The sequence below is a fragment of the Drosophila yakuba genome, chromosome 3L, assembly GCF_016746365.2.
Source record: "Drosophila yakuba strain Tai18E2 chromosome 3L, Prin_Dyak_Tai18E2_2.1, whole genome shotgun sequence".
NCBI classification, from domain to species: domain Eukaryota; kingdom Metazoa; phylum Arthropoda; class Insecta; order Diptera; family Drosophilidae; genus Drosophila; species Drosophila yakuba.
The window spans coordinates 22047128-22073622 of NC_052529.2; the positions used below are offsets into that span (position 1 = coordinate 22047128).

Genomic DNA, 26495 nt, shown 5'->3' on the forward strand with positions numbered 1-26495 from the left:
GGAGATAATCAGATCGACTCGGCTAGTAATTATTCGTTCTTTCTATTATATACTTCTTTAAAGCATGTATTGTACCTTTTATTCTTCGAGTAACGGGTATAAAATTTGATTTCTTAAAGGTAGTAAGCCCGAAATATAATCTTTGGTGTGTGAGTTATGATTTGACAATGGTACAGAACGCTTTTGGTTGATAATGTAAAAAGTTCATATATTTAATTTATATTAATAGTGTACAATGATAGACAACCAAAAACTAGAATTTTCTTCATATCCGTAGCTTTTATAACAGCTGGGAAAACAAAAGACAAGCATTAGGGGATGCCCTTAGATTAAAACTGACACTTAACTGCGATTATCACAAAAAAGCTTTTTAGCCATTTCAACTAACAGGCCCACAGGCATTCTGCAAGTCTGAGGGGAAAGTGGGAAGATGAGCAAGTTGACATGGGGCAGGACATGCAAGGCAATCAGTCAATCACTCAGTTATTCCGTCACTCATTCACTCACTCATTCGGTTAGTCAGTTAGTCAATCAAAAGGGGACAAATCAGAAATCCCGGAGTTAAAGGTCGCTACAAACCCGTCCTTAAATGCCCCAAAAGCGTTAAGTGTCCTGTGTTGTGTCCTCTGTTTATCCTTGTTTAGGAACGACAACAGCATCATCAAAGTGTCGGTTCCATCGAAAATTTAATTTCAATTCCGCTTTCTGCGCTAAAGGACATGCAAACTAAAACAGATTTCAAATGCAGCTGCTCAAACGGTAATCAAAACTCACCTGGGCAAGGGGAGGATATAAAATTTGAAGGAACTTGATGGCATGTAACGGAGAAGTTGGCTAGCAACAAGACCCCTCAACTTAAGTGGCTGGTGACCAACTTTAAGTAGGAATTTGGAGATGGATGAGCGAAAGTGGGGAAGCTGATAGCTCTTAAATGTTTCTGAGGGGTCGAGATATCAAGTTATCTAAACTAACAACTGTTTATTTAACTTTAATATGCCTTCTGGATAAAGAATAATCCGTCATCTTATGTTATAAAATACGTTATATTATTTATGTTATATTATGGCATAAAATATGTGTATTTTATACCTATGTACAGCTACTAGTAAAACATTCTATATTTTAATTGACCAATCAATTTACTTTTAAATGGTCAATGTCGCCCAGAAACTGTGTATCGGTAAACGAAATTTTTTAATATTAATATAATAAACTAATTTGTGCGTGCTTATTTGTAAATTTTAAGACATAATATATAGTCTTAACTTTATCATCATATTTATTTATTCTCTGTTTTTCAAAAATTATGGTGTCAGCGGACTTAAAAACACAGCCAACCTCCTAAATGTCCTTCACTTTTCTATGAATTTTAATTGACCGCTTTTGAAAGGATGAATGTCGCCCAGACCTAAACAATTTTAATGCCCAAAATATGACAAACTATGTAGATTGCTGGTTGCAAAAAGTGTCACAACAAATCCCGGTCAGACACTCCTCACGCCATACCCCATAAAAAAGCAAACTGAATTTTCACATCATTATAAAAACACAACCGTGAAAATTATCCGCTCAAGTGGAGCCGTCTGCGTGAAAGGAGCACAAAAAGCATGAGCAGCAGGACCTGTCCAATTCCCAGCAAATGCTCCACCCCCTGCCCTCCTCCTAACTTATTCACTAAAGTGCTGGCCCAAAAGCATTTAGAGGCAAACTCTGCGACGCGTCAAATGCCTTACGGCAACTTTGTTGTAGTTCCCGTTCTTAGCCCCATTTTCTCGCTGTCTCTGCATTGCTCCATTCTGTGTGTTGGATGTAACACGGCAAATAAAAATTGAAAGCAAATGAGACAGGAGAGACAGAGACGGCCTGTCCGCCCATCCACGCATACACTGAGCAAAAAACTGCGTTTATTTTTATCTAATTTCGTGTCTGGAAATTTACTTTTTATTGGCTTAAGCTCGGTGCGCCGTAATTATACTTATATACTTATAAATACTTTAATATAAGTTGCACTTAAATAATAAATTATTTTATTTATATTTCGCAAGAACATATTAATCACTTGAGAATTACATTTTTTAGGCTTATATGCCATTATGAAAATTCATGAGAAACACAGCAAGAAACAAGAGAGAACGCTATAGTCGAGTTCCCCGACTATCTGATACCCGTTACTCAGCTAGTGAAAGTGCGAAGGAGGCTCTTCAAAACTGACAGTTTTTAGCGGTTCGTGGGCGTTAGAGTGGGCGTAGCAAAAAGTTTTTTGGAAAATCGATTGAAATTTACAAGACTAATACAAAAATGAAAAAATATGAAAACAGTTTTCAAAAGTGCGGGCGTGGCAGTTTTAGGCGGTTTTTGGGCATTAAAGTGGGCGTGGCAACATGAATCGACAAACTTGCGCTGCGTCTATGTCTCTGGAGTCTGTTTGCTTAATCTCAACTTTCTAGCTTTTGTAGGTTCTGAGATCTCAGCGTTCATACGGACGGACAGACAGACGGACAGACAGACAGACGGACAGACAGACAGACGGACAGACAGACGGACAGACAGACGGACGGACACACGGACATGGCTAGATCGACTCGGCTATTGATCCTGGTCAAGAATATATATACTTTATATGGTCGGAAACGCTTCCTTCTGTCTGTCACATACTTTTCAACAAATCTAGTATACCCTTTTACTCTACAAGTAACGAGTATAAACAAGAGAGAACGCTATAGTCGAGTTCCCCGACTATATGATACCCGTTACTCAGCTTGTGGAAGTGCGAAGGAGGTCTTCAACACTGACAGTTTTTGGCGGTTTGTGGGCGTTGAGTGGGCGTGGCAAAAAGTTTTTTGGCAAATCGATAGAAATTTACAACACCAATACAGAAATGAAAAAATATTAAAACATTTTTCAAAAGTGTGGGCGTGGCAGCTTTGGGCGGTTTGTGGGCGTTAGAGTGGGCGTGGCAAAAAGTTTTTTGACAAGTCGATACAAATTTACAACACCAATACAGAAATGAAAAAATATTAAAACATTTTTCAAAAGTGTGGGCGTGGCAGCTTTGGGCGGTTTGTGGGCGTTAGAGTGGGCGTGGCAAAAAGTTTTTTGACAAATCGATACAAATTTACAACACCAATACAGAAATGAAAAAATATTAAAACATTTTTCAAAAGTGTGGGCGTGGCAGCTTTGGGCGGTTTGTGGGCGTTAGAGTGGGCGTGGCAAAAAGTTTTTTGACAAATCGATACAAATTTACAACACCAATACAGAAATGAAAAAATATTAAAACATTTTTCAAAAGTGTGGGCGTGGCAGTTTTGGGCGGTTTGTGGGCGTTAGAGTGGGCGTGGCAGCATGATTCGACAAACTTGCGCTGCGTCTATGTCCCTGGAGTCTGTATGCTTAGTCTCAACTTTCTAGCTTTTGTAGTTCCTGAGATCTCGACGTTCATACGGACAGACAGACGGACGGACAGACGGACAGACGGACAGACGGACAGACGGACAGACGGACGGACAGACGGACATGGCCAAATCGACTCGGCTATTGATCCTGATCAAGAATATATATACTTTATATGGTCGGAAACGCTTCCTTCTGCCTGTTACATACTTTTCAACGAATCTAGTATACCCTTTTACTCTACGAGTAACGGGTATAAAAATTTGTTCCATTCATCTTGGCAGATAAATGATATTTTCTTGTTTCTCATAAAAATATGGTTATAAAATATATAACTAATTGATTTATAAAAACTACATCGTATGATTAATTCTCCTTGCTTCTGAATATAAAATGTTCTCAGTGCAGCGCGCCCCTTTACTCCCTGTGTCATTTGGGTCCTGTGCCTTGACAGCCTGCGCTAAAAACGTTGAGTGTCTTGTGGGTGGGAAGTAGAAGTGCTGCCCGGCTCCTAGTTAATGCGTGACAGAAACACCCCTGCAGCCGATCCTCCACCTCTTCCCCATTTGCAAATTCAAATTTGATGGTGACTGTGGCTTCCGTACCCGCCCCGGCAAACCCTCCCCATCCCTCCTCTCCTCGTCCAGTTCCGGATGTGAGGCAACAGCAGTGGAGCTTGTCTATGTCGTCCTTTGTGCCTCCTCGCCATACCGTCCCCATCACCCCTACCTGGCGCTATCCTGATCCTGACTCAGCCTGAAAGTTTAAGCGAATTAAATTATTTGCTTTTTAGATTTCAATATTTCCGCAGCTGAGATTTCAGTCAATATCCATGTAGAGACGAGCCCTGGAAATGTTTGACGATTGAGGGGCGGAGGCGTGACTGGTATAAATAGGGTTTTTATGACGTGCCTGTAATCATAAAAGGCTTTGGGGCAAGCACTGAACATTACTTGAATGTTTATTGAAACCCATTGTGAGAAACATTTTTGTAAGGAAATATTTCACAAGATATGGAAAGGGCGACCATTTAGATGTTTTATAATTGTTTGTAAGAGGAAAAAAAAAATTAAACAGAATCTACATTTTAGAAGATGCTGAGATGAAAAATGTGTATATAAGTACATCTGTGAATAATACTTATGTACACTATTTACATTCTAAGCCAAACCATAAATTACTGTTTTCGGCAATTCTTACTTAAAATGCAGATAGCTGTAACATTTATGATGTTAATTTGAATTTTAAAGTTATAGAGAATGTCTCTAATAAACAAGAAAATCGTTTTTCTTTTCCATACCACCTAAGCATTGTTCTTAAAGTTTTTCCAAAGAATATTTAATTTTGTATTACTGAATAAAAATCACTTTCCAATTATTTTTTAACTATTAAGTAAAAGGAAGTCTTAAAATTATTTAATTTGGTTTTAGTTTACATTTGATTTCACCACATAGTTACCTGTCCAAACACATTATTTTTCACATTGCCTGTCGTAGCATAATTTGGTGGTTTGAAATATATTAATTACTTTTTAGTCTTGCTTGGGCTTCTGTTGGCTAAGAAATTGCAACAAATCTCCGGTGGCTTTTGTGACAAATTACCCCTTAATATTTTACATGGTTCGCATTCAACCATCAATGTTTAAGTTGGCATGCCCAACTGAAAACCGACCCAGCGCCCTCTTTAACCTAGCCGAGCAATTCTCAAATGATTTCCTAGCACGCTTTTCGGCTGAGCTTTTCGGGTAAAAATGCTGGGTTGCGCCCAGTTAAGTTTTGGCTGTGGGCTCCTTTTCGGGTAATCACAATCATTAAAATAAATAATATACAAACAAGACGGCCAACCAACTGCTACGTGTCCCCTACTCTTTTTTTATTTTTATCGTTGACTTTCTTTCGGTCTTTTGCCTTGTGCCATTTAAATTTCTACTCTAATTCAATTTTGTAGGGAGCTGTGCTGGCCTTTTTTCCAATTTTCTCATTTAGGCTAGTCGGCAAAACAATAAATTTAAAGGAACATTTTTTTGAGTCGAAGGAAACCTTAAGCTTGATTATTATGAAGCCAATAAAAGTTAATTTTGTTCCGCTGCGCAAAGTAATTGCAGCAAAGTAAAGGAGTTGCCCCAAAGTTTCCAAGGGAGTCAGTAGTGGGTAAACTATTCAAGCGCGCATTCATTCACCCAACCAACCATCCACCCACTCCATTTGCTTTGCTTCTGGTTCTGCTGTTTGCTGTGGTGAGCCAGTTCTTTGCATGCTCCAATGGTCGCGTAAAACATGTCATCATCATCATCAAAGGGAAATACACCTAAGCGGCCACGAAGCCGCCTGTTCAGCTTGTTATGGCCAGGCCCACACTTTCTGGTCTAGACCAAGTCCGATTCCAATGCTGATTCCGATGCGGATTCCGATTCTGGCACTGAATCTGGCTGTGACTAGGGAACGGCTTTTTACGTCCGGACAGTAAACTACTGCTGCACAGACCGCATTCCTTTCTTAATCGATAAAAAAGCATACCATATTCTTTAAAACGTATGTAGCAGGTAAAAGATAGTACTTCCGACCCTATAAAGTTTAAATATATATTGTTGATCAGGCGTACCAGCAGAATCGATTTGTCCATGTCCGACCGTCATGACGCGTCAGTCCGTATGTCAGTCTGTCCGTCTATTTGTCCGTATGACTGCTGTGATCTCAGGAACTAAGGCTAGAGGGATTGATCATGAAGATTTTAGTAACGCCTACGCATACGCTACGCTAGATTAATCAGAATTCACTATCACAATTCTCTAATGGGTATCTGATAGTCGACAAATTCAAATATAACTTTATATTGTTTTTTAATACAACGTGTAACGTCCTTCCCTTTTTGTTAAAAAAAAATAAATTTGTAACAGAGATGTTCTTTCCCTATTCGTCAAACCCAAAATTTGTAAGCCCAAATAAGCAGTATTTAAAATCGAACTCTTAACTGAATGCAAAGAATATTTGGAAACCTTTAGAATCGGATCGATTGATTTGATTCGCTATGGATTTCGTTTTTCGTTGAGTGTAAAACTGCAATGGAAAATCACCTCCTTTCTTGCCTTACCGTCTGGCAACAGCTTGTCCAGCTGCAATGGGGTTAGCCAAGTCATGGATCGGAGTTGATTGGGTGCTAATTGTGGTTCTGATTCTGTTTGGCTTGGCAGCATTAATTGAACACCTGCTCTATGGCTTCTTACCAGGTGATGTCCAATGAGTCAAAGTTTTCGATCTGAGTTGCCTCACTGGTTATTGCCTTATTGATTACACATCTTGCACCGATTTATTTTACATTTGCCGTATGTTTAGAACACGCTTACGTTCAATGTTTTACATTTACCTTCTGAAAAATGGTCATGAGCTAAATATGTACTATGTCCAGTAATGCAAGAAATTAAATGAAACATCCCTCAAATCCTTTTTATCAGGTACACCGTTTAAAGTTAATAAATAATCTTAAGTGGAATAATCGCCAGTAAAAAGATGTGGAAAAGGCTTTAATGACAAAGGGGATGATACATCTTCTGAAACACTCCACAGTTATTGAGGATAGCAATCTATCCCCCCCTCTACTCATGATGATCCACTTGAATAAATCATTTAATGCGTAGCATCCTGTTACATCCCTTTCCCCGCCTTTCCAGCTTTAGCACACGTATCCGCCGCATAACTGTTTTCGTCTGTGGGTTCACTTCCGTCACCCGATTTTGCCCCACTAATTGCCCGCGAGACAGGGAAGCCTTTGGCAATCAGCCTCTGCCCTCTACCCCAATCCTTGATCCTTGGATATGGGCTTCCCTGCCGTGTGAGTGTCCAAAAATATGCGGCTGCTTTGGACCCAAAAGAGGGACTTTGGTTTGGCTTCGCGGTTGACACTGTTTAGTGAACAGATGCGGGAGAGTTGGTTAAATGAAGCAAGAGCACACAAACAGGAAGTGCGAGAGGAGGGGGAGTTCAGAGAGAAAGTGTAGAGGGGGAGTGGGTGGATCTGGGTGACGCGGGCTTGGTCTTATTAAAGGATTTTGTACTTAACGCTGGACTGAGCGCTCGCAAGGTGAGCGCGCGCATATTGATAAAAATAGTCATTAAAAGGGTTGTTCCTGCTCGGTTGCACGCCCCCTCTGCATACATCGCCCCTTTGTGCTTTATAAATACATTTTAATTTAGCTTTGTGCATTGGAACATATTTAAATTAAGAGGCAACGGCTTGTAAAATGCACTCCCCCTCTACGGACACTCGCCCCATATGTGAGCGGTGTTTCCTTTCTGCTGGGTTTCCCACAGTTTCCGAAACGGGTTTGTCATTGTCCAGTGGGCAACGCCTCCTCCGGACCGTGCTGGACTTATTTGCGCCACCAAGCGTACTCAATTGTGAGGCCCGATGTTGGTCCTGGCCTGTCCGGTCGGGGCTCTGCGATGTCCTGCGAAGTGCTGCAAAGTCCTGCAATGTCCTCCGATGCCCAGCAGCTTGTCATCCGTTCGATAAAATTAAAACATCTGCTTATGTGCACAGGACCTCGTACAGGTCCGAAGTTGTCTCTTTGTTTATCAACTTGGCAATGTCCTGCTGCCATATCCTTCGCTCCACTTCCTGTTAACTCATTTGACCCATCCTGGGCAAGGAAATGTTTATGAGTTACTTCATCTCCATATGGTTGGTCATAATGTGACATAGCAGTTTAGTAAACTGTTATAATTAAAATAGCAAATACAAATCGATTTGCTAAGGGTAGAAGAACACCATCTTCTAGGTGTAGAAGCCGCAGTAACTTGAGTTCATAAGCAATATATCATATATAAATTGCCAAACCAGTGTATTTCCCATTCGACTTGATGGTTGCCTGATAAAAACTTTTATTCCTCCTCTTCTTTTCTCATTGTAATTTGCTTGGCCGGCGACGTCGTTCTCGTCACCATCCAATACACAGCTGCTGAATTTACAAGCCACTTTTTATGACAACAATTTTGCCAGCTCTTCACTTCAGTTATTTATCGATAATTGGAAATTGCTGCTACATAGTCAACCAACAGCAGCAGACTCAATAATAGAAAAGGTCAACCTTTGGTCATTTGCATGTGGTATTCATTGTCCTTAATATCAAATATCCTCCGGTTCTGATAAGCTCACATGCAAAAATACCATATTTAAGGGGTGTTATTAGGACAGAAAAATCCATTTTATTTGAACGCTTAGTTCAGGAAAATTAATTCTTGTAATTAATCTAGGCTGTGATTGGGATACATAGGCTAAGCTTCATCTGTAACTTATTTAAAACCCTCGATAGTTGTTTGTTACTTGTGTGATACTGGTACCCCGATTATTGGGGCCGACAATGACCCACTGAAAATGTCATGATGGCCATATGAAAGTCGGTGCAGCAACTCCTCACTGGTGGACTTTATTTCACCCGCCTGAAACAATTAACTTCAGTTTACCAGTGCTGACCGCTCCCCTTGGTTTTTCTCCTGCGGTTGCTGCATTTTTCCGATAAGCATTGATTCCACGTGCCCACCACCCCGAGTCGCAACCCCCGCTGGGAACCAGGGGATTCCCATTTGCGCTGGATGGCACGACATTGTGTTGCATCGACGTGCTGGCTAATGAGTTGCTAATTAGACATGTGTGTGCTTAATTCTGGCTTTAAATGACAATGTGTTGCCCGATGGCCGTTTTAAGTTGCAATTAGATGACGGGTAATCTTTCGCATCGGATGAGTCATGCATTGCCTGAAGAAAAGCTGTAGACCTACACTAACAAAAATTATTATAAAGCAAACAAAGCTTTAAATCGCAACTGGCTTAAGTTCCTAGGAACTTCTTTGTATTTTCCGAAGGATATTTCAACAAACATCTGTTAGGTGACACAAAACAACGCAACTGAAATCCAAAGTGTTTTCAATTTAAGGAAAATACAAACTGTATACACATAACATCGTATTTTTTACATGATGGAGAATAAGTACAGGGCCTTTAGGGTGCGCTCTGGAAGGGAAGGCCAGCAAAATCCTCATCGCAGGCAGTGGCATTGGGTGCGTTTCATAATGACCACTCAATGCAACCACTTGATTATCAGGCCAAGCCTGATTTCCCTTGAAGTGCTCGCCAGCGCGCTCACCTCGCATCAAGGCAACTTTCACTCAACCTAGTGGATGTCGGCCCAATGGCATGTAAAGCTTTTTGTTGCGGGGGAATTCGCAGGAGATTTGCATGTGCACAATCGCAAGCATAATCATAATCCTTTCAAATCGTGTAATTAAAATGTGTGCATATAAAGCCTTCAATTATAAGTGGGAGTGGAAAGCAGTGCAATAATGGAACGGAAAGCCGCAGAAAGAATCGGAATAGGGAATGTAATTTGCATGCCCACATGTACTTTCTTTCTTTCTCTCTCATGGATGAAGATAAATTGAAATTTCATTAAGAAAGTTGTGAGAAACAGGGTCGGCTGTTCGTCTCTCTCGCTCATGTCACTTCAAAATTGAAATGTGTAATGGCTGGCTCGTCGTTGTGGGTGTGTGTGTGTGTGTGTGTGATTGTGGGTCCGTATGTCTACATGTTCGTGTGCCTGTGTGGATGTAGGCGCACTTCAGCGACTTAATTGTGTCGCGTTAACGTCAAACACATGCAACAAACATGAGCAAACAAATGCTTCCTGTGTGTGCATGTGTGTGTGGGAGATGTGGGTGTGCGTGTGTGTCAGCCCCGTGTTGACAGATTCAACCACCCAAACAAAAACCGCTCCTCCGCCCGCTCATAACATGCAAAGCCACTCTTTTATTTTATAGAAGGAGCACACAGAAAAAAGCTCTCGCACATACACACTCACTCGAGCGGCAAAACATATCCGCACACATCCGATGTACCTGCCCCACCTCCAGACACGCCCACCGCCCACTTCGCCCCTAACGCCATTGTTTCCAGCGAACACATCCCAGCAGCCCAGTGCCACCTGTCATAAATTTGCATGCGCGCAAAGGTTGAGTCCCACATAAAACGCGAATCCTGTTCGCAGGCGTAGTCGAAACCTCCTTAAACTATATCTACATCTATAACTATATTCTGAAGATAAACTCTTGAAATTCGAAATCCTTATAAATAAATAAGTAAGTAGGGTTCTGGGTGCTACCCATGAGCCTCATAGGTGCGAAATTATGGCTTCAAAGCAACGCAAAAACGTAGAAATTCTATGGCTCGACCTTCGTTTTGGCGCTTCCCATATATGTATATGATAAAGATTAAGATTGATTACTGATATGAAAAGATTAACTGCAGGGAATATTCTCTGTTAGTTTTAAAATTATATTCTTTTTAATATGATTTGTATCTTTTAATTAAATAAAAATCCTACTACCTAAATACACACCTACTACCTATATCACACAAACAAATAATACAATATTTATACAATAGATATCTTTAATCTTATATTTATCTTTTATTTTTAAAAGTTTTTTTTAGAGTTAAATTTTTTTGCATATTTTGTAATAACAATGTACCACGCCCTCCAATTTGGCAGAGGCAACAAAGTGGACCGTTTCTGATAGGCACTACCTATCATCTAGGAGCAGCTGTTCGGTTTTGCGACGGGCTACCCACCTGCCACTTCGCCATCCATGTTCACCCACCACCCATCTAGGAAAGGCAGACGAAGGCTTATGCATAATAGACACATGTGTGTGAATGGCTGGAAAATCCATTTTCATAACCGAGTCAGTCTAGGGCTGAGTCCCATTCTTCCAGACTCCTTTTCTCCTTTTCGGGGCCGGGACTTGGGCGGCGATTATGAGCAGGCTAAAATACCGCGGCACATGGAAATTTTCAATATGTCACTAGGCAGCCATTGTCCGGGCCAAATTGGATTTTCGATGGGGAAGGAGCAGCCCTGTTTCTTGGCCATATGTACGTGGCGCGCTGCTGATAAGTTTTAAGCCTTCGAGTGCTAATCAAGCGCTGACTGGGCAATCAATTTCGTGGCGAGCTCTTTTAATGAATCCGCGCCGCTCCAGAGGATCAGCCTGTTGCCCCTCGGTAGGTGGGTTAGATGAATGTGTGGGTGGGTCATTTCGTTCATGGGTAGGAGTGAAAAGTGAAAGGCAGGAGGATGAACGGGCAGCACCAACTCAATGCACCATCCACTTCCCTTTCCTTTCCATTCCTTTCCATTCCTTTACTTCCCTTTCGATCGCTCTCCTTTCGACCGACTGTTGTGGCCAGTTGACAGTTTCATTAGTTGGTTTACATGGCTAAAAGGGAGAGGGCCTGGATTGTTTGCTCTGTATCGCCATGTTGTGCAGGATATTGGCTGACGTTCTCTGTGGGTGTGAATGTGGATGAGGCTGGGGATGTGCATGTGGGTGGCTCGTTGTCACTGTTGTTGGTTCCCGGCTTGCTGGTTTCTGGTTGCTGGGTGCTGGTTTGTTGTCTTGTCTTGTTGTGGGACACACACCGGATGTCGACTGATAAGTTCGGGTGGCAGGTCCCTGTCGTACCCTGAGCCTCTCCATCCTTATGTCTAACCAACTAAAGCTATTTAAATCTAAATTCAAAAGGCTGTCGCCGATCTTCAGTTTATAGAAGCACTAAATGCAATTTGTCAAACAATGCTAAATATATTCCATAAATATAAACAACACTTCAGTGCTTACATAGAGTAAATTACATATAACTTGATGGGTTGACAGACAAATTCAATTATTACATATTTATTATTTAATAATTTGTTCTCTTCTTATTTCCTTGAAAGAAAGTTTTGGATTCCTATATAATATAAGCGTTTCAGACCCTGTGAAGTATACATATATATATTCTTGATTCAAATCACTAGCCAAGGCAATCAGTCTATGTCCGTTTGTCAGTCTGCATGATCGATTAAAACTCGATAAATATATGCAATCTAAAGGTTTCCGGTAAGCGAATTTTCACTGAATTCGAGGGCGTATATAAAGGTATACTCCATTGAGCTAGAAAGTTGAGACTAAGCATCCAGATTACAAAGTCATAGACACAGCAAGTTTGTTTATTCCAAATGTTGCCACTAAAATGTTCCACTCTTACCGCCAATAAACTGCCACGCCCACACTTTGAAAAAAGTTTTGATTTTTTTTCCTTTTGATTTTAGTTATTTGCCTTGCCAATTTTCATCGGCAAACCAAAATCATTTTCGACACAACCAAAACCGAATAAAACTGTCACGTCATTTTTTAAAGTGTTTGATATTTTTTCATATTATTATTTTTTTCAATTTCTATCGATACGCCAGAAAATGTTGAAATTTCGGTCGCACTTCAACTTCAGTGTGCACTGACTGAGTAACGGATAACTGATCTGGTATTTCGAACTGAGATCTTTTACCATCAAATTACCATTTCTCTTAAGCTCGTCCTTAGTATCGGCCGATTAATATATAATTGGTTTTGATCGGATTGATACTTGCGCACTATGTCACTATGGGGACTAATATATGTATATGTGAATTTCCCATAATGTAGGACATGCAGGCAAACACTGGTCAACTGTTCCTATTCTTCGGTCCGGACCCACCTACACCACTTGCACATTGACCCTTTTTAAGCACATATTCCAGATCCACTGCACAATCGAAAATGTCAAACGCACAACAGGCAAATATTTTCCTTTCGCTTTGTCCGTGATCACTCGCTCTGGTGACCCATAAAAAACGAAAACCTGGAATCACAATCGGGAAAAAAGAATAGGGAAAACCCACAAAAAACGGTCAAAAAGCTAAAGGCTCTGCACGTACAGGTCGGTATCCGTGTGTTGACCAAGAAGGTAGGTGGCCATGCAAAGTTGAACAGACTCTTGGCCATCAGCGACGGGCAAGAACCTTAGATATACTGGCAAAAATGATTATAGAAGGAGTCGTTTCCTGAAACCAACTGGAAACTTGTATACCCGGTACTTCCAAGAAGGTTATTGAAGGGTATAAGTTATTTGATTACGAATGTAATAAAGTAAAAGTATTAAGCTAATTTAGGAGGGTTTTTGTGGTACAGTAATTATATGTTGCAGGTGAATTTTGCTTTAATATAAGGTTCCATAATTAGGATATTATACCGTACGTCCTAAGTCAACTAATAAAACCTGTTTTTACAGATAAGGCAAATTGCAATAGTATTATATTATAGTATTCAACAACAAAGGGTTGTAAATATAATATTATACGTCTATTTAGTGGTCGCTTAGATTTATATCATATATCATCACCGGGGCCTATGTATTTTTGGTGTGTAAGGTCGCACGTATAGCTACAGGGTGTAAATATATAGGAAATTATTTTGAATAACAGTTTATATTATTTAATTTATTATTATTTATAATAATTATTATTAATAATAAAAACCAACACGTTTGAGGAAAAACTCTTAATTTTCAAGCCACTAAGTTTTTTTTGAGTGAGAAAGAAAAAGGCGTCGTTGTTCAACTTACTGGTACTCTGTACTCTGTGATGGGAAAAATACCAACGCCAACTTTCATCCACAGCATCCAATTGTTTGCTAATTCCCTCGCCCCCGCCATATGTACAGATGTATGTACATGTGACGCGATGTAGTACCGTCCTGCATGGGCCTCCGGTCTCTCAGGACCGGAACTATTCCCCTTTCTGTCCAGAAGGCGGTGCCCATACGCGTCCTTTGGTCAGCGTAGTTCAGTTTGGCATATGTGTGCGAAATGGGTCCCGGTGGCGGTGTAGGTGTGTCTATCTGTGCCTATAAAAGTGAGCGGAAGTTAATACGTTTACCGGTTGATACCCTATCTAAGGTTACATGGCGTGGGATACGCCACAAGTCCCTCAACACCAATAAGTCAAATTATAAAGACTCTTGTTTTCCTGTAAAAAGTTTTTATAAATCCTGTTCATGTATGCATTTATTGTAATGAATATATATAATTTTAAATAAAGAAATTTTTAAGCTGTTTTCTTAGATACAAATATACTATATATGTATGTGTATACTTTAATCATCAAACCTTAAAGGTAATCTAAGATTCGTATTAAGCTGATAGCTCTGCGCAGGTGGCACAATCTACATTGTTTCGACCAGCTCTTATATCTGTAGTTATTCCAATCGTTGCTGTTGTTCCTTTTTTGCCTTTTGGAGGGAGGCAAAATGGCTCGAAATTGAATTGCGTTAATACGCTTATGGCATATACGATTATTAGAGGGAATATATCCTGTTTGGCCAGGGTTGGGCTACCTAATAAATTGCCAAATGAAAAATACCTATAAAATCGAAGAGGCCGTAATTCTTCCATGCATTTTCAAAAGGGAAGATGAATAATATTATTAGATTATTATTTCAGATGCAATAGGGAGGCATCCATATCCAAATATGCTTGAAGTTAATTGCCTTAAATAAGTAAGTTAATCCACCTTATATGCAATATTATTACTCTTCAACAAAAATTTAACTAACATCTAAATGAAAACCCTTGTAAACATGCATTAATGGTGTTGTTACACACTCTTTAGTCGAATACAGGGTATGCGTAGGCATCAAATTGAGATTAAGTGCAGGGGAGGACACTTGGGGCTGCCAGTGGTTTTACATAGGTGGCAGAATTATGTGTATGTGTACAAACAGGTGGATGCTCGGACGGGGATACCTGGGACTTAGGGCCTTTACAACTTTTATGTGTTCCAACATGGCAGTAATTGTTATGTTGGGCTTATGGAATTTTGCTGGGATATACGTATATTCCGTTTTACTTATTCTGTTTATTGGGTGCCGGGAATGCTGCATACATTTTTGTTCGGGAGAACGCCTGGAATGGTTGCAGAAAATTATAATCCAGTGAGCGCCGCGTTTCCCCTTATTTGAGCTCTTTCACTTTTCCCAATTACTTTTCTCTTGCTTTTTAGATTTTAAATTCAGACCGGCATTTGGCCTAAGCCAAATGAATCCGCCTTCCTCATTGCCGTTGTCCTTGGCAAAATTGCATTATTATGTATTAGGTCCCCTGCCCGCGTCCTCCTCCGAATTCGCAGCCAGGCACCTGGTACAGCATCGACTGGAGCCAGGGCTGTCAGCTCCTTTGACATTTTCTTAATACACTAAAAGCCAACGTCATAGTTCAAAGTCGGAGCGGCTCTTAGGCAACGTGTAGTACTACTGCAGCAGCCACCACTCCTTCGCTTTCAATTCGTACCTACCCCCCTCCCCCCTTTACAACCAAATACACTTGGAAAAAACTATGCAATTGAATAATTTTGAAGATATATACGTATTCAACTCCGCTTTAAAACCGCCTCTTAAAATTATTTTACCCGTAAAATGCAAGCATAAGATTGGCTTATCATTAAGCCGACAAAAATACGCGGTTTACACCTTTCAATATAAAAGCAAGCCAATTCGAATAAGTAATTTCCCGTGCTGCATCCACTTTCTCGCTTTCCATCTGCTATTGAAGTACGGATTTTTTCTTATAATATTTCCACTTTGATTCAATTTCTTAATACCTTTAAGTTAACATCCGCTTTGGCAGGGACTTTCTTGGCTACCGAGGAATGAAAGCGCTCCAGACACTTCATGCCGGAGCGGCGAGTACTTTGGCATTATCCTTGCAATCAGCGCAACTGTAAATCACACACACACACCCTCACACACAGACCCACACTCTCACTATGGCCCACTCAAGCGGGAACTATTAGAATAGTTGACACACAACTAGAAATGGCACCGGGAAATGATGCTCGCTCGGTTTGCTCGGAGCATCCTTTTGTATTATGGATGTGGCCGTAACACGCTAGCAAACACTGCACGCGCAGGACACACATCTACACCGTTTACCGTTCACCCCTCACCGCTCTCCTCCGGCCTCATCTTTGCCATCCTGTCGTTTTCCCGGAGCTCCCTTCTCCAGGACGCAGGACGCAGTGTCGTCCGCTCCGTCGCCGCACTGACGGATATTCCGGTGCTTGTGTCAAACGCTTGTCATTTTATACGGTCACTACCCCCGGCGTCTCACCGACATGCACCTCCCACACTTGGGCACTCACACATCGCCGCTGCCCCGCTTTTATCGGCTTAAAATGCGAAAATTGCAAATAAATACGCTAAAGTTTTTCTACTTCGCACCGGGCACTTCGATGTGCTGCCTTGGCTGTTAAATTATTTACTCGGTTTTATTTGACGTTAAACGCTCGGGACTTCAGATTCGATTGTTGAAGTGCGCAGTAGTGCACTGCTATTAAAAGGTAATACTACCTTGTATTAAAAAGCTCAAAGTATTTAATTTGGCTAAGTGTGGGAATTTCATTCATTTCATTTACTTATTTAATCTTGTAAAAGAAGTTGTGGATGGACATATTTTTTATTTATTTGAAATTTATTTTTAAGTCCTATTAAGAAAGTAATAAGTAAAAGGTATTTAATCGAACTTTTGTCTGTACTTTTAGGTTTCAAACTGTTAAGCCGTCAGTTTCAGAACTTGTAAACTTCAAATCAGACTAAGTGCAGCCTGAAAACATATAATTGCGCCATCAAAAATTTGCTTCTTTCAGTGCTGCGCTTGGAGTTGCAGATACAAAACATGCGTGAGAGATACAATTTCGATCGTTAGCTCAATGACTCGTGCCATTTGCCAACGTGGAATCCTCCTAAATCACACCCGCACCAACCCTGCAATGTAGTTGGCCATGTTCATTTCGTGTACGCGCCACGAGTGCTGTCCAAATAATAGCTGGCACACATCCATCCATCCCGGAACGAGATTGCAGATGAAAGTCTGGCCAGTCCCGGATGTTCGGGCAGGAGGATGCAAAGCCGATGTAAGGCTTTACTCCTTACTCCAAAACCCAATCTCGCTTGTTTGACGTTGTGTTGAATAGAAATGGGATTGCGACTGGCGGTCGGGGTTAGATGTTTTCAGTTTGTTATCGATAAATATTCACTCAGCCGGTGATTGCTGTGAAAAGTCCCACTTCCCCGGACAAGGGGCCTGTTTTAGGCGGGAGTTCCCTCTGTTTCCTTGGGCAACCCTACAACCCTGCGACACTACATACATTTGAGTCCGTCTTTTTCACCTAACCCAAAGAGTTTCAGCTTCAGACGCGGCATGTGTCAGCATTTGACACATTTCATTTACATTTTTTCCTGTTTTCCCCTGCCCAGGCCTGCTACCCATTGTCCATTCAAATGTGGAAAACATATCGGGTTTGCATTCAATTTTCCCCAGCTTTCTTTTTTATTTTTTGGGTCCATTTCCCAGCCACGTGCGATGAAGCTGCAGGAGAACTTTAGAAGGGTGGTGTGCTAGAATCTGTTGGTAAGGGGTTAAGGCGAGATAATTAGTTACTTTGTGTCCTTGCGGTTGGTCAGCCACCCCGTCCCTGCTCGGGCGCCACTGGCTGTGAGGCGGATTGCAGATGTAGATGGCGCGTGCCTTGGTCTAACGGAGGCCCAGAATGGAGTCAAGGGAGAGGGATGAGGAGATCCTGCAAGTAGGGAGTTTGGTTTGTCTGTCTCGGTCGTCGTATTTGTATTGGTTGAGTGTATTTGCTTATGCTCTCTACGGTCTGTAGGGTTAATTGAATTTGCTATTGAGGTTCCTTTTTATTAGAGCAGGGGTTAAGAGCACGGCGGTTTGTCGATTTGACGGGCCTTTGCCACTGTTCGTATCGGTATGTTTATGAATCGAATTTATAAATATTTATGAACTGCCTTCACATTGGATTTTCTAAAAGTCAAATTTGAAGACTAAATGTTCCCGCCGAGAAATTTCAAAGGGACACCTGTAAAGTTATCCATGACCTCTAACGTTCATACATGAAAAGAAAGATATATGAAAGTGTGCCCACAAAATAAAGATAAAATGCAAATAATTCTTTTCGTAGAACTTTATGCTCTGAACTAAAATAATGATATTAGCCCTTAAATGTAACTGCTATTCCTTCAAAGAAACAAGCGTGAGTGTTAAATATTTTGAATTTGTAATATTATTTGTTAATATATTTCTTTTCGCTAAATTAGAAAAAAAAATTTATGTTATATTATTTGAGTCCTTATCTGTTGCATTTATTGAGCCGTTGTGTCCAGTCATTCCATTAACCGGTAGCATAAAAGAAATATCCTATATGCTTTAGAACAACAGTTGCCACAGCAAAAACTATAACTGTTATTATTCCACTTTTGGTTTTGACTACGCTCAAAACCAGTTGCGAAATAAAAAGTTTTTAATTTGCTTTCATAGCCTTTCAACTTTCTGGTTCGGCTTTTTTGGCCATGTGTCTACAATTTTGTGGCAAATTAAATAAGCAAGCGAAGCGTTTATACACTCATACACAAACCCTTAACTATACCACCATTTTCGTACATGTGTGTGTTAAAACACCTCGCTGGGAGTCTGAGCGCAGCGAAGTATGCAAAAATATGTTCGGAACCGCGCTTTTCGTGCCGCATTTAAAGCTTAATAAGAGTGCGTTCAGCTGCTCAGCTTTAATGTGGTGTGCGTTTGTCAGTTGTCAGTAAAGCCTTTTTTTGGGAACGTCTGCCGGAAGTGAGTTTGCCAGTGAGCACATTATGTGAAAATATTTGGGCCTGGATTAGCCGGTTACGGTCTCAGTACTCAATCAAGAAAATTACAAGATAAGCTATTCTTTTTTTTATTGCGAACCACCATTCTAAATAGGCTTACAAGTATGATAAATACTTTTGCCAATAAAGAAAAATATTTATTTCATTGTTTATCTCATTATCTTAAAGCAAATTTAATAATCCTGCGAAGGATATTATAATTTTAGTTAACATTTTCTTTTCAGGATAGAAACGAGATAGATTTTGACGGAAAGTAAGTAGTTTATAGAGGCCTAAATGTTTTTTTTTTTGCTATTGTAATGGCAAGAACATATGTAAAAAGTTTTCGGAAAACCATCAAGGGTATTGGCTTGTTCTATTGTTATCCTACTTCCGCGCAGCTTCGGGCTTTGCCTTTTCAGTCGCACAGAGACAAAAGTTTTGTCTCCAATTTAGTTAATTAGCAGGCTCACATGTAGACTCTGGTCCCGCTTTTCTTTATTTCCCATCACGAAATGTTTATCACATTATCAACGTGCCCCCGTCTTTGCCGGCTATTAAAGTTTTCTTCGAAAACTTTTTTCACGCACTGTACAACACTTTCACATTCAGTCTGATCCCGACCGTCTCTTCTCCATTTTGGTAATATCAAAGAGCCGTCTAGGAACATGCCTTCTGGACTTCTTGCGCCTTATCGATAGAGGAAGTAAGGTCCGGCTCACACACACAAGCCATAAGGAGGCTGTCTCGAACTGCAGGACCTGGTCAGTGCTGGAAATAGTTTAGGAAATAGGCAAAACATTAAGCGGATTAGTTTTTCAGACCAGGAAACGGGCGGGACATCAGTTCAGGTGGGCAGAGGCCATTAGCTGTCGTCGCTTTTGCAGATGCAGAGGATGGAAAACTCAAGCTAGTTATAAATTGTTGGCTATTAGTTAAATGAACTTGCCGCTTTCTCGAGCACAGCTTGGCCATTTCAGTTAGCAACAACTAAGCCACTGGAGCCAACTTAAATAGATTTACATTTAAACGTTCCTCAGAATTTAAGCTGATTAATGGTGAATGATTCACAGAAAGACGAAGGTAAATTTAAATATTGAGAAAGAGAAATCAAAGGATAGGGATGTGTGTTCAAGAAGTGTGATAATATGGATAGATGCAATCATAATAATTTACCACAACTGTGTTCGATGTAGCTAACTCCTATTTTAATCTCTGCCATATTTTGTGAATACTTAATACTGGAACTAGGTAATTGGTAAACTCTATATAATAAATTAAATATAAGTTTATCACCTTTGTAAAATAATACGAATTGTTTACCTTTTAATTGAACTTATAAGCATTGGGCACACTTGATAGATAGATTCAAGAAGAAATCCAGGACCAAATTGATAAGGGAGTCACCCAGCGATGATTTGCATAATCCAAATCGATAATGAGTGGATTGTGCAGCTTATAAGTGGGCGGAGTGGTCCGACCACTGAATCGGTGGCAATCGGCTGTATTGACAATTTCAGCCGCATTTCATGACAATTAGAGTTTATTCAAAATTCAGACGACCTAATTTCATATGTCAAACTGTTCGACAGCTATCCCAACACCACCCACTCACAACCCACTAACCGCCGACCACAGGCAGTTAACTTTTTGGCACAGATAGGAATATTTTGTGGGGCATGTCAAAGTTTTTTGCCTCTTGATTTCCTTCACTTCGGTTCGTTTATGTGCGAAATTCAATTTTCTTTTTTATCAGGTGGAGCCAGGTGCGGACGGACTTAACCCCCACATTCACGCAGTCAAATGAGATTAATAATAATTTAATTAAAACTCGTGGGCTTAATGCATTTCGCTTGTAACGGACTTCAATGCAGGCTCTCGCGCAATGCTTTCCTTTTCTAGGGTTTTTGTGCCTGAAATGAAATTTAATTAAATTTTGCACTTATCGTTTTTGCACAACCCACACGGGCAAAGGCTTCAAACGGAAGATGGGCTGCCATTGAATGCACTGTCGGAGTCCGTGCAGCTTTCCCCAATTTTTAAACACGTTACTCGTATAGTTAAAGGGTATACTAGATTCGTTGAAAAATATGTAACAGGCATAGAACTCGGGGAACTCGTCTATAGCGCTCTCTCTTGTTTTTATACCCGTTACTCGTAGAGTTAAAGGGTATACTAGATTCGTTGAAAAGTATGTAACAGGCAGACGGAAGCGTTTCCGACCATATAAAGTATATATATTCTTGATCAGGATCAATAGCCGAGTCGATTTGGCCATGTCTGTCCGTCCGTCTGTCTGTCCGTCTGTCTGTCCGTCTGTCTGTCCGTCTGTCTGTCCGTCTGTCTGTCCGTCCGTATGAACGCTGAGATCTCAGGAACTACAAAAGCTAGAAAGTTGAGACTAAGCATACAGACTCCAGAGACATAGACGCAGCGCAAGTTTGTCGATTCATGTTGCCACGCCCATTCTAAACTGCCTAAGACTGCCACACCCACACTTTTGAAAAATGTTTTAATATTTTTTCATTTATGTATTAGTCCTGTAAATTTCTATCGATTTGCCAAAAAACTTTTTGCCACGCCCACTCTAACGCCCACAAACAGCCATTTTTCAAAAGTGTGGGCGTAGCAGCTTTGGGCGGTTTGAGGGCGTTAGAGACTTGCCAAAAAACTTTCTGCCACGCCCACTATAACGCCTACAAAACGCCAAAAACTGTGTTTAAGACTCTCCTTCTCCCTTCCACTAGCTGAGTAACGGGTATCAGATAGTCGGGGAACTCGACTATAGCGTTCTCTCTTGCTTTTGTTTATAGTAAGAAAAAAATTGGTCTTATAAAATGATCAAGGAATTTATGTACATAAAATGTGAAATTCGAGTACAACTAGTACTTATTGTAAGAACGGTTGTCTTATAATTTTTTAGTACAAAAAAGAAAAAATTTTAGAAACATTTGTTCTCAAATTATTCGTTCTTCAGTTTTCTAGTGTACGAGTAATTAAAATACTGAAATAATAAATAGGATATTGAGTGTAGAATATTTTCCCTTTCACTAACTCTAGCTCTTATCCTAAAAGTAGTTTCCCTGATAAGAGTAATGGAAGGTAATTATAATAAATCAATAATAAATAATAAATAATTATAATAAAATGTTTTAATTTGGTTATTTTTCTTTGAGGTTGAATAAATATTTAGATTTTTTTAACCATGGTTGCTTAGGGGGTTGCTTAAGGGGTTGCTTAAGGGGTTTGTCGCTTTTAAAACTAAGAAAAAAATTTTTATCATTTTATATAAAATGTATAATTAATAATCTTCTTTTGTGGCTTTGGATCCTTGATTTTAGATTATTTTAAATGAAAGCTGAATCAAAAAATCGATACTAAACAAATAATGTTGTATCCTCGGAAAGTTAAATTATTATTTTACTTTAATGGAAAAGGCAATTTTAGCAGCATTTCTAGTTCTAGCACTGAAGGTCATTAGGGACGTTGAATAGAAACTGCAAAGTCCACTGAGAAATACAAATGCCCGCTGAGGTCGGGTCTAATTGGAATCGGGCTGTTATTGCGGTTCGCCAATTTATAATGAACTGAAAATATTTGTGTAATCCTTTGTCGCCGATTTGGCATAAAATTAATTACATAATTTAATTTGAAAAGCAATTCATTCATCGTTGTTGGCCATAATCCCTTGCATTAATTGGAGTCAGAATGCGTTGGTAAAAGAGGGGGTAGCTTTAGGTTCCGCTCACTTTTCCCATTGGAACGAGTACTCGAACGGGGAACTGCAGTGATCGGAAAGTCGAATCAGAATTTCTGGTTCTGTTAAGCTTTACAGTGGGATTTCTCACGAGTGAGTCAACTCAATTCTTTGGTCCACTCAACTCACTCAGTTGTAGGTGCGAGCGGGACGACCATAGTGGCGGTGGCGCTTCGAGTGGCACCCATGCTACGGTGTGACCACGCGTGCGCAGAACAAAAATACCGCGAAAGCGCAAAAGTACCAGAATTTCCCTCGTATCGCGCGCTCTCTCTCTCTCGTTGAGCGCAAGCACCCACCCCCATGCGCCGCCTGTCCCGTTGTTCATCGGTGTATCTGTTTCGCCCCTGCTTTGGCCACTCATTCGGCGAAAATTAATGGTGGTGTTCGGTTCTACGTCGCGCAAGGCAGTCTCTAGAGTCTCGCAGAGCTAAGAATACATCTTAGAAAATCGGCAACAAATATCCAAGTTCAGCCAAGTTTGCTGTGTGTAGGCAAGCCATCGAAAAGTTACGACCGAAATAACGGCAGTTGTCGCATAGCAAATGCCAGTTGCAAATTGCGAGTAAAAATCGCAAAATAAAGTGTGCGCAGGCGAATAAAGAAACAAAGAAACACAATTAACAAACGTGAAGTAACAATCCGGCAAAGCAAATAAACCCGATATCGATTCCGATCTGCAGCAGAAAAACGTGAGCTCCTTTCCTCAGCTGCTTTTTTCCAAGCGGTGTATTGTGTTCTGTGTTATGTGCGTTTGATTAACAACAAATTAAGCATAATTAAAGCGTTCTCTCGCCGTAAAGCGTATTTTCTCTGTAGCTTACTTTACTCCAACCGGCAAAAAAAGCCGTCGCGTGTTGCTGTCTGTGTGTTTGCCTACGTTGGTTGTGTGGGTGTATTGCATACAGCTTTTTAAACTTTGTGCAAAAATGAAAAGCAAAGGAAGAGGAACAAACGAAACGAACAAAATACATAAGTCCAGCATCCACTCAAATTGATTTTTGTTCTCCGTCGTTATTTTTCCTATTTGTCTTCTCGCGGTCTCCGCTCTTTGTTGTCATTGTCGATTCCCTTTGTGCCTGCATTCGCCGTGATACCCTGTAAAATCCGGAAATGGCCATGACTGTGATGAACCCTGTTTGTTTTGATGCCGAACCACCCCTATTTACACCGCCTTAAGGGAGGCGCAGGCATTTTGCTCCTATTTCCGTAACGAGTTCTGAGTTCTGCATTTCTGCTGCCCAAGAAATCAGAAATCCAGAAACCAGTCCTAATACGCTCTCTATACCCTGGCAAAGAAAAAGAATAAACGCGCGTCTTTCTCTCTCCATTCCTTTGTCTCTCCCGCTCTGAGCGCAAGTCGCTCTTCTCGCTCAATCGTTCAATTGCCAGACAAACTGGCTCTAGGTGCACTAGTGTGCGTGTGTGTGCGAGTGGCGTCGGGTAGTGTTGCAAAGTGCCGCCCAGTTGGACTTAAAAATTCTAATTGGCGTGGGCAGCGACTCGGGCAAAACGCGCGTTTTCTTTAATTTCTTCGTTTTTTTTCTTGCCGCTAAAGACTTACGTACTTGTCTCAGCACACTTTAGGCTTTTATTTAAGCTGCAAATAATGCTGCGTTTAATTATCCTTTGTAAACCAAACTTATTACAAGGTATTATTTTAATCGGAAGTATTGGGACGTTTCCTACCTGTATGTGAATATTTAGATAATTATTTCTGAAACGCGCATTATATTACTGTAATACTGGTTATATTTATTTTGCAAACTTAGTTTAACAGCTATTATAATGGAACTTTTCCATCCGTTTTTTTATTGTGTATTCAGATTGCGTTAGAAGACTTATCAAGTCTGACAACTACATACATATGTATGAATGTACATACATACATACATATATCCATTTAAGTTCCGTTCTTTTTTCAAAAATTATATTTTTGTTTTCTTTGAGGTGTTTAGTTTAAAATCGTATTTCTATGCCCAAGAATCAAAATCCTAAGCATGAGAAAATTCGATTGAATAAAGAGACGATTAAAGTATTAATTAAAATATAGTCTATAGATATTATTTTCTAGGTGATCATTTTATTTATTTATATATATATTATTTACACAAAAGTTTTTAGACAACCGTCACTATGTGATTTAGTGGTTAATACAATATTTGTCATTGAATATATAAATTCATTAAATACAGTCTAAAATGTCACAAATTGTAAGTCAAGTTGGGTGAAAAGCATTTAAGAGGAAACAATTTAAAATACTTTTTTTTTATTGTTTTAATCGATAGAATTTTAAAAGCTAATTCTCGAAAGCCTTCAAGAGATGTCTTCCTGGAGTTACTGGCGCCGAGCCAGTCTTTCCTTGACCGCAAACCTTTTTCGAAACCATGTTTTTCTGAAACAACTGAACCGTTCTAATCATCTAGCATATAGAAAAAAGCTTGCAATTTTTACTTATGTAAAAAAGTGGTTATTTATTACCGCAGGCATCACTCTAAATAAATATTATTTGGATTTAAAAGGAACTGTCTTCAGTTCCCTACAAAGCGACTGCAAAAAAGACCTTATTTTGCAGCCTCAAAAGGTAGTTCAACCTTAAGCTAAATAAGTATATTCTTCGTGGAAAAGTCAGATGACGCTTGGCCAAACACTGTATGTTTGAATCTTCAGGGCTTAGAATCAATTTTGGCGGCCAGACCTTTTCCCCCATTCCCACTTTCCATGCTGTCTAATCACTTCCGCGTCGCGAAAAGTTTGACTTTCAAAAAGGCGTTGTGAGAGTTCCTTTTTCGTACATATGTATGTATATACAATACGACAGAAATATAGGTCTTATCAGACCCTGCCAAGTAAAGAAATTCATTTCCACGAAACTTTCCGCATCTTCCCCGTTTTTGTTACTGCCTGCAGCTGGAAAACTCAAATGTGATTACTTCATCGCATCGCTGGACTAGAAAACGATTTTAAATCGTTAAACCATCCAAGAAATAAAATCAAACCTCACCTCAATACCAAGAGGTCTTTTCGGAAATATATCGGTTTATTTGCATGATTTTCTATAGCAGAGACTGCTACATTTGAGCACCGAAGTGATTGTAAAATTCAAATATTTGCTTCGAAACTATTTTAATATTTTTTTATTTACGTCTGATAAATGCTGGGTTATTCTTACGTTTTTTTTAGTGCGGTGGTCAATATAACTTTCCCCACCCCCTGGTTTTCCTTGTTATTGTTGTTGGGTAATACTATATTTACGAGTATGGGGGAGAAACTTGGACGAACTCGGCCCACTGCAATTATTTCCATCGGTTAATCATAGCCACCAATTAGAGCTGAAATTTATTTTTAACCATGTAATAAGTAACTACAGTTAACTAAGCTAAGATTGTATATAAAGTGCAATTTGCAGATGAAAAATTTCGCGAGCTGGGCAATAATTTCGATTTCACGTGAATTTAAAAATGAAGTTATATGAATGAAATTGATAACTCATACCATAACATTTTATTTAAAAATGTAAAACCTAATACTTGAACTATATATATTATAAATAAAAAATTAACTTAAAGTTAGAAAACGTACCATTTGTTGCAATCTGAAGATATTATTCTAGGTACACAGGTATCCAAACTTCTTGTTAGGCTCAGTCCCAATCAGTTTCCTGTATCGCTTTTCTTGTCATGCTTTTGTTGCATTTTCTTTTCGGGCATGTGTTTCCACCTCCCCTGCAAACTTTTCGCACTCGGCCTGTTTTGTGCAATTGCTTTGTCGCCGTCGCCGTTGCCGTGG

The 26495-nt window shown here is 40.0% G+C and overlaps 1 protein-coding gene and 2 long non-coding RNA genes across 23 annotated transcripts in view; 1 reads left to right on the forward strand and 2 right to left on the reverse strand.

The window, feature by feature from the left end:
• Positions 1 to 26495, forward strand: part of LOC6535120 (poly(rC)-binding protein 3) — a 90275-nt gene that overhangs the window by 13854 nt on the left and 49926 nt on the right. For 8 of the 20 annotated variants that reach the window (XM_039374857.2, XM_015195543.3, XM_015195535.2 and 5 more), the window contains exon 1: positions 23053 to 23398. The exons of 1 other annotated variant lie outside the window; for it this stretch is intronic. The gene's annotated coding sequence lies outside the window, so the exon portion shown is untranslated. Of the gene's footprint in view, positions 1 to 23052; positions 23399 to 26495 lie in introns of those variants that run through there. 11 more of the 20 variants (XM_039374858.1, XM_015195534.2, XM_039374859.1 and 8 more) reach the window with 4 other exon arrangements.
• LOC120321616 lies at positions 12670 to 18385 on the reverse strand. Its single transcript, XR_005561333.1, has 2 exons — positions 15895 to 18385; positions 12670 to 15836 (listed from the first exon to the last, which is right to left on the reverse strand). It is a non-coding gene; the product is annotated as an uncharacterized LOC120321616 (long non-coding RNA).
• On the reverse strand, positions 19111 to 20805 carry LOC26535664. 2 transcript variants are annotated; one of them, XR_005561332.2, is made up of 3 exons: positions 20273 to 20805; positions 20126 to 20214; positions 19111 to 19720 (listed from the first exon to the last, which is right to left on the reverse strand). It is a non-coding gene; the product is annotated as an uncharacterized LOC26535664 (long non-coding RNA). The 2 variants fall into 2 exon arrangements; XR_001453710.3 differs by having other exon boundaries at positions 20126 to 20805.